Source organism: Haliotis rubra, unplaced genomic scaffold (genome assembly GCF_003918875.1).
Source record: "Haliotis rubra isolate DU_JTF1 unplaced genomic scaffold, ASM391887v1 Scf239, whole genome shotgun sequence".
Classification (NCBI taxonomy): domain Eukaryota; kingdom Metazoa; phylum Mollusca; class Gastropoda; order Lepetellida; family Haliotidae; genus Haliotis; species Haliotis rubra.
In genome coordinates, this window is record NW_025766436.1 from 450,494 (window position 1) to 467,304 (window position 16,811).

A 16,811-nucleotide genomic window follows, 5' to 3' on the forward strand; every position below is an offset into this window, starting at 1 on the left:
CCCGGTCATTTTACTAGCCGTATTTACAATTTTGTTAAGTTTTGATTTGTTTTTGACTGAAAAAGACTCGAACCATCAGTGACAAGAAAAAGTGAGTACACTCTGAATAAAAGTGGTATAAAACAACATCATAACAGATTGGGAAATATTAAAAGATCGCAGTTTGCGCATTAGATGGAGGCGTTGTTGGCATTTACTATGCAGGGCATCTGTTGGTATACCAGGTTAATCTGCTATCAATAAAAGTTCCAAGGTACTTGTATTCAGTGACTGTCTCAATTGGTTCATCATCAATGAACAAAGGTGATACTATTGGGGAGTTAGTTCTGAAATCAATTCCAATTTTATACCGTTAGTATTACTTTTCAATACTTTACTTTGCTTACAATACAATACTGTACAATACTCTACAATACTTTATACCGTTTTATAAGTTTATACCGGTAACCTCCCCAAACCCGTACAGCCCATAACCTATACAGCTTAGTGTAAAGTGTAATAGTGCACCTTCCACTGACGGTGTCTGCTTCCTAAACCACTATGATGTAACTACGGATATAAATAAGGTGTCACTTGACGTTCCTTGTAAATGGTACTTGTTGGTCCCTGCCTGGCGCTCGGCATTAATGGGTACAACAAGGACTGGTCGGCTCGGAGTATAATGTGTCTGAGTGGGGTATTCATGCTTCACTGCGGCATGGTATCTCAGTGGGCTAGCACTATGAAACCAGCTTAAGTCTGGGCTAGTACAAGCACATACACATACACACGCATGCACGTCGTCATAAGAGCGAAATATTCTCAAGCACGTCGTTAAACCCAATTTCACCTCACCTCACCTCACCTCACCTCCTTGTACATGAATGTTTGAGAGCTTATACATTGTATAACAGTCTTCCTGCTCTAATCTTTTACTTCACGTTTGCGCAGGAAACTCCATATCTTGCATTACCTGCATCTATGATTTGATACTGCATTTAAGCTGCTATGAAGACTCTGATACATGTGTCTTAAATCTGTAGCATTCTGAAGAATGTATGATACCCCGATACCCCTCCTGTCTATATCGATCTGAGAACTGTACTGAACACTTACGACATACTCACCCCGTTCCATCTATTGTTCTGACTGGGTAGAAAACATCATTCTCTTCCCACAGAGGTTACTCCTGTCATATCTTCCTACGTAACCTCTGTTCTAATACGGCCATATTTCCCGGTTCTCGTAAAATCCCCTAGCGGCAAAAGATCCAACACGAAGTATCTCCCTTCTTTCTATCCAATCAGAACACGTGTTACATCGACTTTGATTCAACTTGACTAACACAAGCAAATGTGGGGCCACAAATATCCCCCATCTGCCGGGGACTTGTGTTGATGTTACACACAAGACGTTTAAGGCTAGCTTGTCCGTTGTCAACGAGGGCGATGGAGACGCCACTGATCAGCCATAACATGACTGAGTTCTGTCTAGAAGAAACGTTTGCGCATCGCACAGGGGAAGAGGTTTAGTTTTCTCGAAGCATACGGAAATTACCGAGGCCTTGCGAATGATCACTTTTGAAACAACGTCGCTGATTGCACAACTAAATCTGATTGCCTCCAAACACGAGTCTTGAACGCTCACACCATGAAAGGGCCGTATTAGAACAGAGGTTACGTAGGAAGATATGACAGGAGTAACCTCTGTGGGAAGAGAATGAGAAAACATAGGTGTATAATGGTTATATATACTGGCCACATAAAGAAACTGTGCACACAGAAAATATAAATATAGGCACACAGCGTATTTATACATAAACACATTTGTGAACATAGCAAGTATTGGAGACAATCAAACGTTCATGCACGTGCCAGGCGACGTGACGTCATTGATGGTGGCCTAAGGCCTTGAGTCAGTCAGTGCAATGTGTTACTGCACGTGCAGCCCGTGCAGCTGCATACAACATGTGAAACTCAGAAATTGCTGTCACTGTCGAAAGCTTGATCTTTGGTCATTCAAACGTTCACAAATTCACATGAGAAGTCACATGCACATCATGCCAAAATGAACATCTGCTCAACGTCATGAAGCCATTGGAATGGTTCGAGCAGGCATGAGCCAACAACAGGTGGCAGCACATGTCCAATGTCATCGTTACACGATATCTGCATTGGTCAGGCGTTATCGAAACAGTAATGACGTCGCCGACCACCCCCGTTCTGGGGGTTCCCGACGTAACGACGCCAAGACAGGACAGATGGATTCGGGTAACTCATCTCAGATACAGTTTCCAGACAGCAGTGACCACGTCCCAGACCATTCCCCAGACCATTCCCCAGTCCTTCAATGCTCATTTGCTAGCCTCTATGCGTCTTCGATGCACTGCTGTGCTTCACGCACACAGTGGTTATACCCGTTATTGACTTTGGGACTTCGTCGTGTGACCCCCTCCTCGATTTTGAACTTCTGACGTCATCGTTACGGATATTGTTCATGTTCTTTTGACATTTTCTTGTGGTCAGATACTTCAGCTTATAAAGTGTCCACATCATTTCGTCTTTGCTGTGTTGTATTCCAATTCTGAAGGAATTTTCTGTGTCCACAGTTTCTTTATGTGGCTAGTATATAGAAGTTGTTCCTGAGCCGTATTCAGTTGAACGATGAAAGTCATTTAGAAAAAACACACACGTATTTAAGCGTAGCAATTTGGGTGACAAATACCTGAATACGGAAAAATTATTCATACCTAATGCATTACAATCAGAATTATTTCAGAAACACAAATGGGTGTTTGAACTACTTTAAATAATGTATACGATTCTGTGATATTATTGTGACAACAAAGTCAAAGGTGAAGAAACAGAATTCATTTCAGGTAATCTTTTTCAAACAGGATTACATTTAAAAATAACACAATTAATCGCCGATATATATGCGAATAAATAATACGGTTGACTGGTACAAAATAATTAAGAACACAAAAGATTTTTTTCCAAATTATAGTGGAGAAATAAACGTGGGTTACATATTCGCAAAGGAATATGGAAATAAGTAAATGTTAATTTGTATTTCTTCACAAAAACATGAAGCAAATGATATTCCGCATATCATTCGCTTTAAGTTTTAGCGTTAACCGGGAGCAGTACCGCAGCAATTTACGCAATTATGGACTGTTTTATCCCAGTTCTGGGCCTATATTTTCGAAGCTCTCTTAGCGCTAAGACAGTCGTAAGTGCCATAAATTAACATTAACTTACGACTATCTTAGCGCTAAGAGAGCTTAGAAAATCTAGGGCCTCGTCGCTATGTACAGTCGTATCCCAGTTCTGGTCCCTACATACATCCACGACACTGTGAATCACTCCAAACATGCTGTTGGAAAATATTTCCTTTGAAATTATTGAAATATAATATTTCGAAATAATTATGACACAATGAATTTTGTTTATATGACGAATGGTATACGCTTCTTTCAGACCCAGTGAGCGGCGCTTGCACAAACCTAATCGAAAATCGCTGATGGTGTGTCAACTTCCTTCCACCCACCTTCCCACCCACCTTCCCAACCACCTTCCACCATTCGACACAGACAGACTTCGGCAATCATTTGGTCGAATATATCTGGCGTACTTGCATCGTAAAAAATCAACCAGCATTCGAGAAGTTGTTGGAGGCAATCATACTGAAGTACCCGTTTTAATGGTGAGTACAATTAGTCATCATGCAGCATGTATTTTTCGAGAATTATCACTCTGCCATATATATGTAGTTATAGCATTCACTAGAAATATCACACTGCCATATGTAAATGTTATGGCATTAAGTACAATTATGACACCCCCCATATATCTATAGTTATAGCATTCACTAGCATTATCACTCTGCCATATGTAAATGTTATGGCATTCAGTACAATTGTGGTACTTCTATATCTATAATTATAGCATTCACTAGAATTATCACTGTGCCATATGTAAATGCTGTGGCATTCACTAGAAATATCACTCTGCCATTTGTAAATGTTATGGCATTCACTAGCATTATCACTCTGCCATATGTAAATGTTATGGCATTAAGCAGAATTATTACACCCATATATTTATAGATATAGCATTCACTAGAATTATCACTCTGCCACATGTAAATATTGTGGCATTCATTTGAATTATGATAGAGCCATATATATATTATAGTTAGAGTATTCACTAGAATTATCGATCTGCCATATATATATATAGTTATAGCATTCACTAGAATTATCACTGTGCCATATGTAAATGTTATGGCATTAAGCAGAATTATGACACTCCCATATATCTATAGTTATAGCATTCACTAGAATTATCACTCTGCCATATATTTATATATAGTTATAGCATTCACTAGAATTATCACTGTGCCATATGTAAATGCTGTGGCATTAAGCAGAATTATGACACGCTTATGGTATACGCTTCTTTCAGACCCAGTGAGCGGCGCTTGCACAAACCTAATCGAAAATCGCTGATGGTGTGTCAACTTCCTTGCACCCACCTTCCCACCCACCTTCCACCATTCGACATGTAAATATTGTGGCATTCATTTGAATTATGATAGAGCCATATATATATTATAGTTACAGTATTCACTAGAATTATCGATCTGCCATATATATATAGTTATAGCATTCACTAGAATTATCACTGTGCCATATGTAAATGTTATGGCATTAAGCAGAATTATGACACTCCCATATATCTATAGTTATAGCATTCACTAGAATTATCACTCTGTCATATATTTATATATAGTTATAGCATTCACTAGAATTATCACTGTGCCATATGTAAATGCTGTGGCATTAAGCAGAATTATGACACTCCCATATATCTATAGATATAGCATTCACTAGAATTATCACTCTGCCATATATTTATATACAGCTTGTTACCAATCTATGCCTATATAATTTGCCTCGATAATCCGGAAATTCGGTTTCCGGAACCGGACGGTAAGTAGCTGTCACCAATCAGTAAAATAAACAGTAAATTGCTTCACAGTCCGGACGCTGTAAGTCGTGTTCACGAACCGTAACAACACCTCCCGGCGATGTTTACTTAATTAACTGGCCAACTGGGTTGTTGTTTTAATTAGACATTAAAAGCTCCCGACTGAAGATACTGTACATTTACACTTTGATTGACACCACAATACAAAGGCGTGGATCACAAGTGAGCTGTTTTGTGATTGGTTAATGTACTTTGACAGACAGATGCGGTCACGTGGACTTAAAGTGATTTTGCTTTACGACAATGCTGCCAGTCATGTGACCAATTTCCATGGCGGCCACAACACACATTGCTGTTTTCGCTAATTCGGCGATGGGATTTCGCTCATTATTTAATTATGTTTTGGGAAATCCATTACAGCGACAGTTAAGTATGATTCTTTATGCTACTATCAGTCGTCATTTTAAGATTCCCGTAGGCTAGACTGAATGAATGACAGGTTTATTCGCGGTCTATAAATTTTCGCGCTAAAATGTTTTGCGCGAAAAGCGCGAAAATAAAACCTGCGCGAAATATAATGCGTTTACAGTATTTGTTTTATCCAGATTCGTGTCGTTTTTGTAATAGTTTGGGAAGCAACTTGGGTCTTGATTCAGTAGTCCGGACTATTCGCAATCCGGACGAATTTACTGAGAAACGCAACCGTCCGGATTAACGAGGCTTCACTGTATAGTTATAGCATTCACTAGAATTATCACTCTGCCACATGTAAAGATTGTGGCATTCATTTGAATTATGATACAGCTATACATATATATATATAGTTATAGCATTCACTAGAAATATCACTCTGCCATATGTAAATGTTATGGCATTCAGTACAATTATGGTACTTCTATACCTATAATTATAGCATTCTCTAGAATTATCAGTGTGCCATATGTACATGTTATGGCATTAAGCAGAATTATGACACTTCCATATATACTGGAAGGCAAAAGAAATGTCGTAATATTGGAAATGACATGTAAGTATCCATGGAATATTTGAACCTATTTTTTTTTAATAATACGCCACTGAAATGCAGTACCGACTTTCATCAGAGAAGATAACCCCTCTCCATTGTCCCCCACGACAGTTTTGCCACTGTTGTGTCCACTTGGATATGTTCCCGTCGGTGACGTTGGGTGAATATGGGTCTCCTGGCAGGACATCGACAAAACAGGTTCCTGGCTTGGAGACGTCGCCGAATGGTTCGGTCACTGACTGGTCGCTGGTGGTTTCCTATGGTCACCCAAGCTGTTTCTCTGGCCCTTGCGAATAGGTCTTGCACGTGTTGATGGACGATATGACGGTCCTGGCGACGTGTTGTTACACGGGGTTGAACATTACGTCGACGGTCATCAGTGCTGCTGGTGGCGTTGTATCGCACTCTAAGACGTTCTATCGTTCGTACGCTGCAGTTGAAGTCATTAACAATGACTCGAGCATGTTGACCAGCGTTTAGACGTCCTATGGCTTGTTGTGGTTGATCTCTCGTTAACCTAGTCATAGCTGCTGTGTTCAGAAAACAAGTGAACGATTGCCATTCAAGCCGGCAGTTTATGCCTGAATGCATTTATGATGCACGTGCATCTCGATTTCAATGTTGTTTGTGGGAACTTTTCCCTCTCCAAAAACAAAACATTTCTGACCTCAATCTCAAACAATACATTATTGGGCAATGCAGGCTATACGACCACGATTCATGTTTCCTCAAACTTGACTTCTGGTGGATATTTTAAAAAAATAGGTTCAAATACTCCATTGATTCTCAAATGTCATTTCCAATATTACGACGTTTCTTTTGCCTTTCAGTATAGTTATAGCATTCACTAGAATTATCACTCTGCCATATGTAAATGCTGTGGCATTCACTGGAAATATCACACTGCCATTTGTAAATGTTATGGCATTCACTAGCATTATCACTCTGCCATATGTAAATGTTATGGCATTCACTAGCATTATCACTCTGCCATATGTAAATGTTATGGCATTAAGTAGAGTTATGACACTCCCATATCTATATATATATACAGTTATACTGACTGACTGACTGAGTTTGGGTTTTACGCCGCTTTTAGCAATATTCCAGCAACATCACGGCGGGGGACACCAGAAATGGGCTTCACACATTGTGCCCATGTGGAGATTCGAACCCGGGTCTTCGGCGTGACGAGCCAACGCTTTAACCATTAGGCTACCCCACCGCCCCATATACAGTTATAACATTCTCTAGAATTATCACTCTGCCATATGTAAATGTTATGGCATTAAGTAGAGTCATGACACTCCCATATCTATATATATAAAGTTGTAACGCTCTCTAGAATTATCACTCTGCCATATGTAAATGTTATGGCATTAAGCAGAATTATGACACCCCCATATATCTATAGTTATAGCATTCACTAGAATTATCACTGTGCCATATGTAAATGCTGTGGCATTCACTAGCATTATCACTCTGCAATATGTAAATGTTATGGCATTAAGTAGAGTCATGACACTCCCATATCTATATATATATATACAGTTGTAACGCTCTCTAGAATTATCACTCTGCCATATGTAAATGTTATGGCATTCAACAGAATTATGACACTACCATATATCTATAGTTATAGCATTCACTAGAATTATCACTCTGCCATGTAATTATATATAGTTATAGCATTCACTAGAATTATCACTCTGCCATATGTAAATGCTCTGGCATTCACTAGCATTATCACTCTGCCATATGTAAATGTTATGGCATTAAGCAGAATTATGACACCCCCCATATATCTATAGTTATAGCATTCACTAGAATTATCACTCTGCCATATATTTATATATAGTTATAGCATTCACTAGAAATATCATTCTGCCATATGTAAATGTTATGGCATTAAGTAGAATTATGACACTCCCATATATATATATATATATATATATATATATATATATATATATATATATAAATGTAGTTATAGCGTTCACTAGAAGTATCACTCTGCCACATGTAAATGTTATGGCATTGTGTAAATTATCCCTCTGCCATATGTACATATATTGCTTAATCCGTGTAACCTCTCTCCCTGCTTCATTCATTCACACCGACTCACTAAATAATCTACTTCATATATTCCAACCACAACTATACCTATCCAATGTAAATGAATCAATAAGAGATAGGTTACTATATCATAAATATTATTCATTTAGCAGGTAGGAGGATTTTAACTGCTGCAGTTATGATATATGCGTAAACAATAACAATTCCTATAATTTCAAAATATTTTCCCATAAGATTTTCCATTTGATTTGAGCCAGTATCCACTATATTTTGAGTGAGAATCATGTGCTGCTTTGGGTGAAGATAGTTCCATTGTGCTTTCGAGTGAAGATCATGTGCCTCTATGCGTTCTGTATTCCCATACTGCTACGCTAATGTGTATAACTCGTATCGAAATGTTTTTTGAATATCACATGCTAAGCTTTGGATGCAACTGCATGTTTTGCATGAAGATCGTGTTCCATTGTGCTTTCGAGTGAAGATCATGTACCTCTATGCGTTCTGTGATCCCATACTGCTGCTACGCTTACGTGTATATCTCGTAACAAAATGGTTTTTGAATATCACACGTTCAGCGTTGGGCACAACTGCATGTTTTGCATGAAGATCACTACTGCATATTTGGCATGAAGATCACTACTGCATATTTGGCATGAAGATCATGTTCCATTGTGCTTTTGGGTGAAGATCATGTATCTCTATGCGTTCTGTATTCCCATACTGCTACGCTAATGTGTATATCTCGTATCAAAATGTTTTTTGAATATCACATGTTCAGCGTTGGGCACAACTGCATGTTTTGCATGAAGATCACTACTGCATATTTGGCATGAAGATCGTGTTCCATTGTGCTTTTGGGTGAAGATCATGTACCTCTATGCGTTCTGTATTCCCATACTGCTATGCTAATGTGTACATCTCATATCAAAATGTTTAAACTACAGCAGAATTGGCCCTAAATTTCAATTTTTTTACTGACACCTTAATTCCTGAATCCATTTTGCTAATTATTATGGCAATATTAGCATATTCAGTAAAATATCTATCGTCATAGGTTCAGTACACTGTCCAAAATAAAGTGAATGTCATCTGAAGTTTAATGAGTAAGCAATATGTGAAATACTGATTGCTATTAGTTGGAAATAGTCACTGTAAAGGATTAAAATTGCCTGAATCTTGCTTAATGTGCTCATGTATATGTAGGGGTGGCACAAACCTAATTGAAAATCGCTGATGGTGCGCCAACTACCTTCCACCCATTCGACACGGACAAACTACGGCCATCATTTGGTCGAATATATCTGGCGTACTTGCATCGTAAAGTTGTTGGAGGCAATCAGACTGCAGTGCCTGTTTTAATGGTGAGTGCAATTAGTCACCATGTAGCATGTATTTTTCTAGAAATATCACTCTGCCATATATATAGTTATAGCATTCACTAGAAATATCACCCTGCCATAATATTATGGGATTCACTAGAATCATCGACACGTGGAGATCCGGGGTAGAATAGGTATTCAGCAACCCATGCTTGCCACAAAAGGCGACTATGCTTGTCGTAAGAGGCGACTAACGGGATCGGGTGGTCAGGCTCGCTGACTTTGACACGTCATGGTATCCCAAATGCGCAGTACGATGCTTATGCTGTTGATCACTGGACTGTCTGGTCCAGACTCGATTATTTACAGACCGCCGCCATATACCTGGAATATTGTTGTGTGCGGTGTAAAACTAAACTCACTCACTCACTAGAATCATCACTCTGCCACATGTAAATGTTATGGCATTTACTAGAAATATCACCCTGCCATGTGTAAATGTTATGGCATTCAGTACAATTATCACACTGCCATATATATATATTTATAGCATTCACTAGAATTATCACTCTGCCATATATTTATATATAGTTATAGCATTCACTAGAATTATCACCCTACCATATATTTATATATAGTTATAGCATTCACTAGAATTATCACCCTACCATATGTAAATACAGAATATACAGAATGGGGTGTGTCCTACAATAACAACTTATCCAAACATTCAAATGTGGGGAAAGTGAGGTTAAACCAAAGAGGGGGAGTACTTAATCCTGCTAATCCTCCTAACTGGCACTGATCTTGTTGGCATATTTACTGTATGCTTGGATGCTTACGGTATTACAATAGGACGCTTGGATTACAATAAACCCGAAATCATGGTAGGATCTCAGGACCTGGTTCCTGAGAGTTCTTGGAACTGCCAACTGTATAATAATTTGTCCGCATGACCCTTCTGTCTCTGTGGGACGAATCTGTATATCCTTCATCAATTTCAAAAGTAGTGGCTTCAATAAGGATTTTTGGCGATCCTTTTCATCTCGTGGAAGGACATCATCTTCTTTGTAGTCAAAAATCTTTGTAAAATCTGGACAAATCCTCTGTAGACGACGTAAGTTGGGATGTGCATTAATATTTACCTCAACCATTGTGGCTTGTGCGACATCATCACTTGTAGCATGTAATGCTGCAACAACGTTTGCTGGTACTGTTTGGTAGTCCTCTTCATATTCAAAGGTGACAGACCAATGAGTTGTCTGTGATTCAGTATCTACGTGATTAATGCTTGGTATGCCATCATCCTCAGTCTGAGTTGATTGGGTGACCTGTGAGGATAATTGTGAGCTTGCTGAAATGTTGGTATGGTTTCTTTGCCCAAGTTTCGTTTTCTGTTTGATCCTGACAGTTAATATTTTGCTCATATTCCTTGCGTGATTGTGCATTGGCGTTACTGTTGGCATTGCCACTGCGGTGAACGGTATCCAAAGTATAGGTAGACAGTAGCTGTTCTAAAGACCATTGCCCTAACCTACCTGTGGCATCCTTGATGGATTTGAGCCATTTCAATGTGATGTCTGTGAAGACAGTGAATTTGGAATTTACAAGGAAATGATCTAATGGCTTCAACTAAAGCTAAACCTTCTTTTTCTGTTATGCTCCAGTTCTTCGCACTGCTGTGAATACCTCTTCCACCAAAAGCTATAGGATGTTAATTATTCTTCTCATCTTTTTGACTCAAGACAAACCCTATGCTCATATCGCTGGCATCAGTTGCGAGAAAAAATTCTTTGTCAAAGTCTGGATAAACCAGAACAGGTGTGTTACACATAGCATGTTTGAGTGTGTTGAAAGCCTGATCACACTCTAATGACCACTGGAACTTTGGTTTCTTCCCAGTTTCTACCTCTGAATGCTTTTTTAACAATGCATTCAATGGCAGCACTATTTTAGCAAAATGTTTCACATACTTTCTGTAAAAGTTTGTGAGTCCTAAAAATGAACGAACCTGTTTTGGGGATTTGGGTACTGGGAAGTTTTTAATTGCATGTATAAATTTAATCTGTAGTGTTTGCTAATCCACAAATTTCTGGATCTGAAGTGGCAATGAAATTGATATATTGCCTATCTGAGGTGCTGTTGCCTATTAAGAGGGAATGGCAGCTATAATCTAAGACTGCATCGTTGTCATTGACGAAGTTCACACCTAGTTGGACTGACTCTGGTAATGAGGGCAGCACATAGAACTTTTGTGAATATTCCTGATCTTCAATGACAAAATCTAACACAACTGAACCCAACACTTTGTGCAATTCGCTGCCAACAGTTGTAATGTGTGAATAGGGTGAGTTTCCAAGTACAGGATTGTTGAAAGCTTTGTTTAGAAAAGCAAACGAAATGCAGCAAACGGATGTCCCTGTAGCTATTAAACAAGCTGTTGTTTCAGTGCCAAATTTTACCTGAATTACACTTTTGGCAAGAAGTGTAATTAAAGACACAGTTGGATTTTCATTTGCAAAGTTACTTTCCATACCACACTCTATATTGGCCATGACACCTGATAGTATGTACCATACTATAATTAAGAAAGACAAGAAATCAACAATGTAAAGTAGTACTTACAATGTTTGAAGACCTTTTCTTCCTTGGTTGGTGACTTTACAGGAGTTAGTGGCCCTTCATCCAGTGCTGAGATCAGAGGTGGAGGCAGTCGCTTGTTATTCCATATGTGCTTGTAACTGGTTGTAGTTAGTTCCTGGGCTCCAATTTCCGAAAATCGTTGATTCTCCGCCAACTATTATGATAAGGGTCTTGGTTCCAGGTGAGGGTTCCAGTGAAAGCCCTTATCTAACTGGCGTGCTGGTCTGTTTGGGAGAATTAACTCTGCAAAGAGTCCGAAGTCACAAGAAGCTAATCACAATTTTATTTACAAGAATGGAATAACATGGTGTGGCCACAGAGAGTCGGTACAACCCTCTGGGCTGAGGGCTAGAGCTGACCTGTGTTGGGAGTCTAAACTCTACTGACAACCATTTCATTTTCAAACTATGTATCTACAATTAAAACAATAAAGAGATTACCATTGGTTTACTGATACAAAACTGGGTGTGCCCTATAGTAACCAATGAAATACAGAATATACAGAATGGGGTGTGTCCTACAAGAACAACTTAAATGACCAGACAGGGGGAGTACTTAATCCTGCTAACTGGCACTAATCTTGTTGGCACATTTACTGTACCTTTGCTTGGATTCTTACAATAGGATGCTTGGATAACAATAGATGCGCTTACTCTGGGCCATGTCTTAATGACCCTAAATTGGTGTTTGCTTAGTGTTATTGTAGTACAGGTGATGACATGGTTACTTTATTGAAACAGTTTATTAAACCGTCTAGACATAATGAAAGGTTTGTCTAACAGTTTAGTCCTTGATACCTTAGACTAGGATTTATCTTGAACATCTGTGAAATTGTGCAGTCGCAACCTATACATTTTTCAATAGTATGTCTGTGAGATGAGTTTTACTACTTTTGACTGGAGTCTTTCTCTAAGCTATTACTGATACATGGTGAAACTAACATTCTATATTTATATTTTCCTAATATCTGAATCCTAATATATTGCTTGTTGTGGTAATAATGAATAATGAATTTTGTATGAATAATTATTCCATGATACGAGTATTAGGAGCGTTTTCTTTACACACTAGAGGAAATGAATCCTGAAATCGTGATGGTTCAGCTTGGAGGAAACGAACTATGCAGCTCAGGCGTTGACCCAGTTAGATTAGCAGGAGAGTTCGAGGACCTTTTTGGAGAGTTGAAAGAGCAGTATAAGATCATCAAATTGTATATTTGTGAGGAATTTCGCCGAATGTCGGACACGGCCATCATTGCTAATTATGAGGAAAAAAGGGTTCAATTCAATCAGTATCTCAAGGTAGTACTGCCAGAGAGAGGGATGAATTTCTAGAGGCACAAGAAAATCTTCAATTCCTCTTTAACAATCTTAAACATAGATGGCGTACATTTGTCAGATGATGGGAATTATTAATTTTACAGAAGTTTGAGAGGTTATATACTACATGCACCTAGCTTGCCACAGTTCCCAATATCTAAAGGAGGTACAAGTCAAGATAGTTTGTTTTGATGAATGCAGTATATTGAGACTAGCTCTAGTGCTAGTCGGACGTTTGTTTGATTTGAGACTTGCGTTGGGTCTTAGGCTATCTAGTCAGATTTTGTTTTTTATGAATGCAGTGATATTCTAGCGATGGTCTAGTATGTTAACTACAGTATATTATGAGACTAGCTCTAGTTCTAGTTCTAGTCGGATGTTTGTTGAATTTGAGACTAGAGGTGAGTCGAGTCAGAAGGTACTTATATATTAGTGATTGGCTGGTATGTTGACGGCAATACATTATGAGACTAGTTGTAAGCCTAGCCGGAGGTTTGTTTCGAAATTCAATACTAGTGGTTGATCTAATCAGATTTGTTTGATAATGCACTTATATTGTAGAGATTGTTTAATATGATTAATTGCAGTAATTCACTGGAATATTCGGAGGTTGTTATAATAATACACGTATATACTAAAGTTGGTATGGGATGTGGAATGCAGTACACATCAAACGAGCTGTATGAGAGCAAAATGTGGGTTGGGTGGTACACACTTACTGATGTAGCAGTATAGTGACTATGGTATATATGGAATAAGTAGTCGCTTCAGAGTTTAAAAGTTTTAACTCCTTTCCCTGTATTTAACTGAACAATTACCAATTATTAACAGAAAACCATCGAGATTTATAGACTAGCGTCTAGGAGTTATCTCCCTTCCCTCGTCTAACAAGTTTATCAAATAGGAGTACATTTCTACTGCAGAATGGTAGTCAAGTACTTTGAAAACTTTCATCAGGGGAGGTAGTCGTCCCAATAATATTTGAAAGATATACATAATACAAAGATATGGTTGGCAAATATACAATTCAAAACCAAAGGTGAAAGTGAAACCAGAGAATCGGTTTTCTTTTCTTATATTTATGTGCAACAGAGCAAGTTGGAGATGCCCCGTACATCTCGAGGGAGAATGAGACTTGCTGGCAGTGTGTCCGATCAAGATTCTCCCACATGACACAATGGTGTTGCTGTCGGTATGCCAAAATAAGCCAAAGTTAGGCGACTAGGAGAGCATAGCTAAATAAGATAAAACCGGTCGTTTTTAGCATTGGCAAATATGGCTGGGCATCTCTCATCGTATTATATAGCTGACTTTTATTCGCATGGGCTATAAAAGCATCGGGCTCAATGAAATCCTGTTATTAGTTTCTAGTCAGCTAAACCCCTTACACAATTTCTTGATAAGTACTCTGATGACAAAGAAGGATTGAATGTCGATTATTAAGCATCGAAGATTATTGATGGAAATATGTTATAAATTCTTTGAAAACTTTGAAGTTGAATTATTTATGATAAGAGGTAGAACACATTATGTCAGGAAGAAGAAACTTCAGCTGTTTGTTATTTAATTTCAGCTCACAATGGCGAGGTGAGGGACTAACTGGATAGGATCCCGGAGCCTGTGTTGCTGGAATAGACGTTACAACGTGCTACTTGAAGAAAACGTGTGACATTAAAGCGAAAATATGGTGAAAAATGTAAATTTCGTGGATATGGAAGAAGTGCCTTAAAGATATTTGACTTAGTGTTAGACAGACATTGAACAAGTACCTCCGACATTTGCAGATGTTAAGTTTGATGGACAGTGAACATACTAATCACACAGGAAGAGTGAGACTTACGAGTGGGAGTAGCAGGAAGGTGGAACATAGAATAGAAACCTATCGTTATATTAGCAGCAGCTCGGCTTATAGTAACCAATGAGGAGATGTCATATTACGTATTGATAAGATCACTCCCCTAACTGTCTGTGAGTGGGGAATAGAGTTCCACTTCATTGGCGATATTAGGGTCACTCACCTAAATGTCATGTCATAAAGATATCATCAATTGAAGATCAAACGACATAACACATGTAATAATTCCTGCTTGAGAGCGGTGTTTAATAATTTGTTGAAAGATTAATGTTAATGGCGTGCTGTTATTCCACCCCAAATCATCACGGAACCACCACCAAAGCGATTCCTCTCCAAGACACAGGCCTGTGCATAACGTTCTCCCACGCGTCTATAGGCACGTTGACATCCATCACTATGGGAAATGTTAAACCTGGACTCATCTGTAAAAACATTTCTCCACCAAAACAAGGGTCTGCGGACATGAATTTTCGGCACCACATTCGGCGAGCTTGTCGATGACGTTGTGTCAGGATAGGCCGTATGGCGGGACCTCGTGGTCTGATCCCGTGATGACATAAACGTTGCCGAACTGTCCTGGGATGGTTCGGGCAGTCATCACTGCAGTCTGAAACCTGTGGCGAAGATGGGTCACCCTTATCCATATGTCCTGTCTTGGCGTTGTTACACGTGGACGTCCAGAACGTGGCCGACCGATGACGTCATTTGTGTTCTGGTAGCGTCTCACCAGTGCTGAAATGGTGTTCCGGTGGTAGTGGAAATGTGCAGCCACTTGTCGTTGAGACATTCCCCCACGGACCATCCCAAAGGCCTCGTGACGTTGTGCAGACGTGAGCCTTGGCATGCTATGCGTTTCAATAGCCGTTTAATTTTTTAAACGATCACAAGGGCAGGGGTTGAGCTTTCCAAAGTGACAGTATTGTGTGGCATTCATTTGCTCTGTTTCTCTTTCCCGGAATGCACGTGCAACAACGTATTGCACGTCTCAAGGACGAACCCGCTGACGTCACGGAACGTGGCACGTGCATGCATGTTGGATACATGTCACTTATTTTACAGGTTTGATAAATTTAGATTTTAAATTTTTGTATGCACAGTTTCTTTATGTGTCTAGTATGGTTATAGCATTCACTAGAATTATCACTCCGCCATATGTAAATGTTATGGCATTCACAAGAATCAGCTCTGCCAGATATACTAGTATATAGTTGTAGCATCGATAACAGCTTGACAGCGGTGACCCATAGAAGGAAGGAGATGCCGAAAGCTGTCTTGAGGAATGTTTTGATACACTTGCTGAAGTGCTGTGTGCAGTTCGTGTAGTGTCTGAGGTGGCGGATGACCAAGAGAGAGAGATGCCATAGATGATCAATGGGGGACAAATCCGGTGATCGAGAAGGCCAAGGTAACAGCTGGAGGAAGACCTGTCAAACACTCGCAATGTGAGGTCGGGCATTGTCATGCTCCAAAGATCACGTTGACGTAGGGAACGACGTGACGTTGAACTTGTCTTCTGGCAAAACGTCTGGCTTTCCATAGCCAATTTTCGCACTGTCTGGTTGGAGATTCGGAGCAGTCCAGGGATTTGGGTTGTTATGGATG

The 16,811-nt window shown here is 39.3% G+C and overlaps 1 long non-coding RNA gene across 1 annotated transcript; it reads left to right on the top strand.

Annotated features, from left to right (window-relative positions):
* The first annotated feature begins 3,241 nt into the window (after nucleotides 1-3,241).
* Nucleotides 3,242-15,196, top strand: LOC124278512. Its single transcript, XR_006899107.1, has 3 exons — nucleotides 3,242-3,684; nucleotides 9,277-9,434; nucleotides 14,928-15,196. It is a non-coding gene; the product is annotated as an uncharacterized LOC124278512 (long non-coding RNA).
* Nucleotides 15,197-16,811: the final 1,615 nt, after the last annotated feature.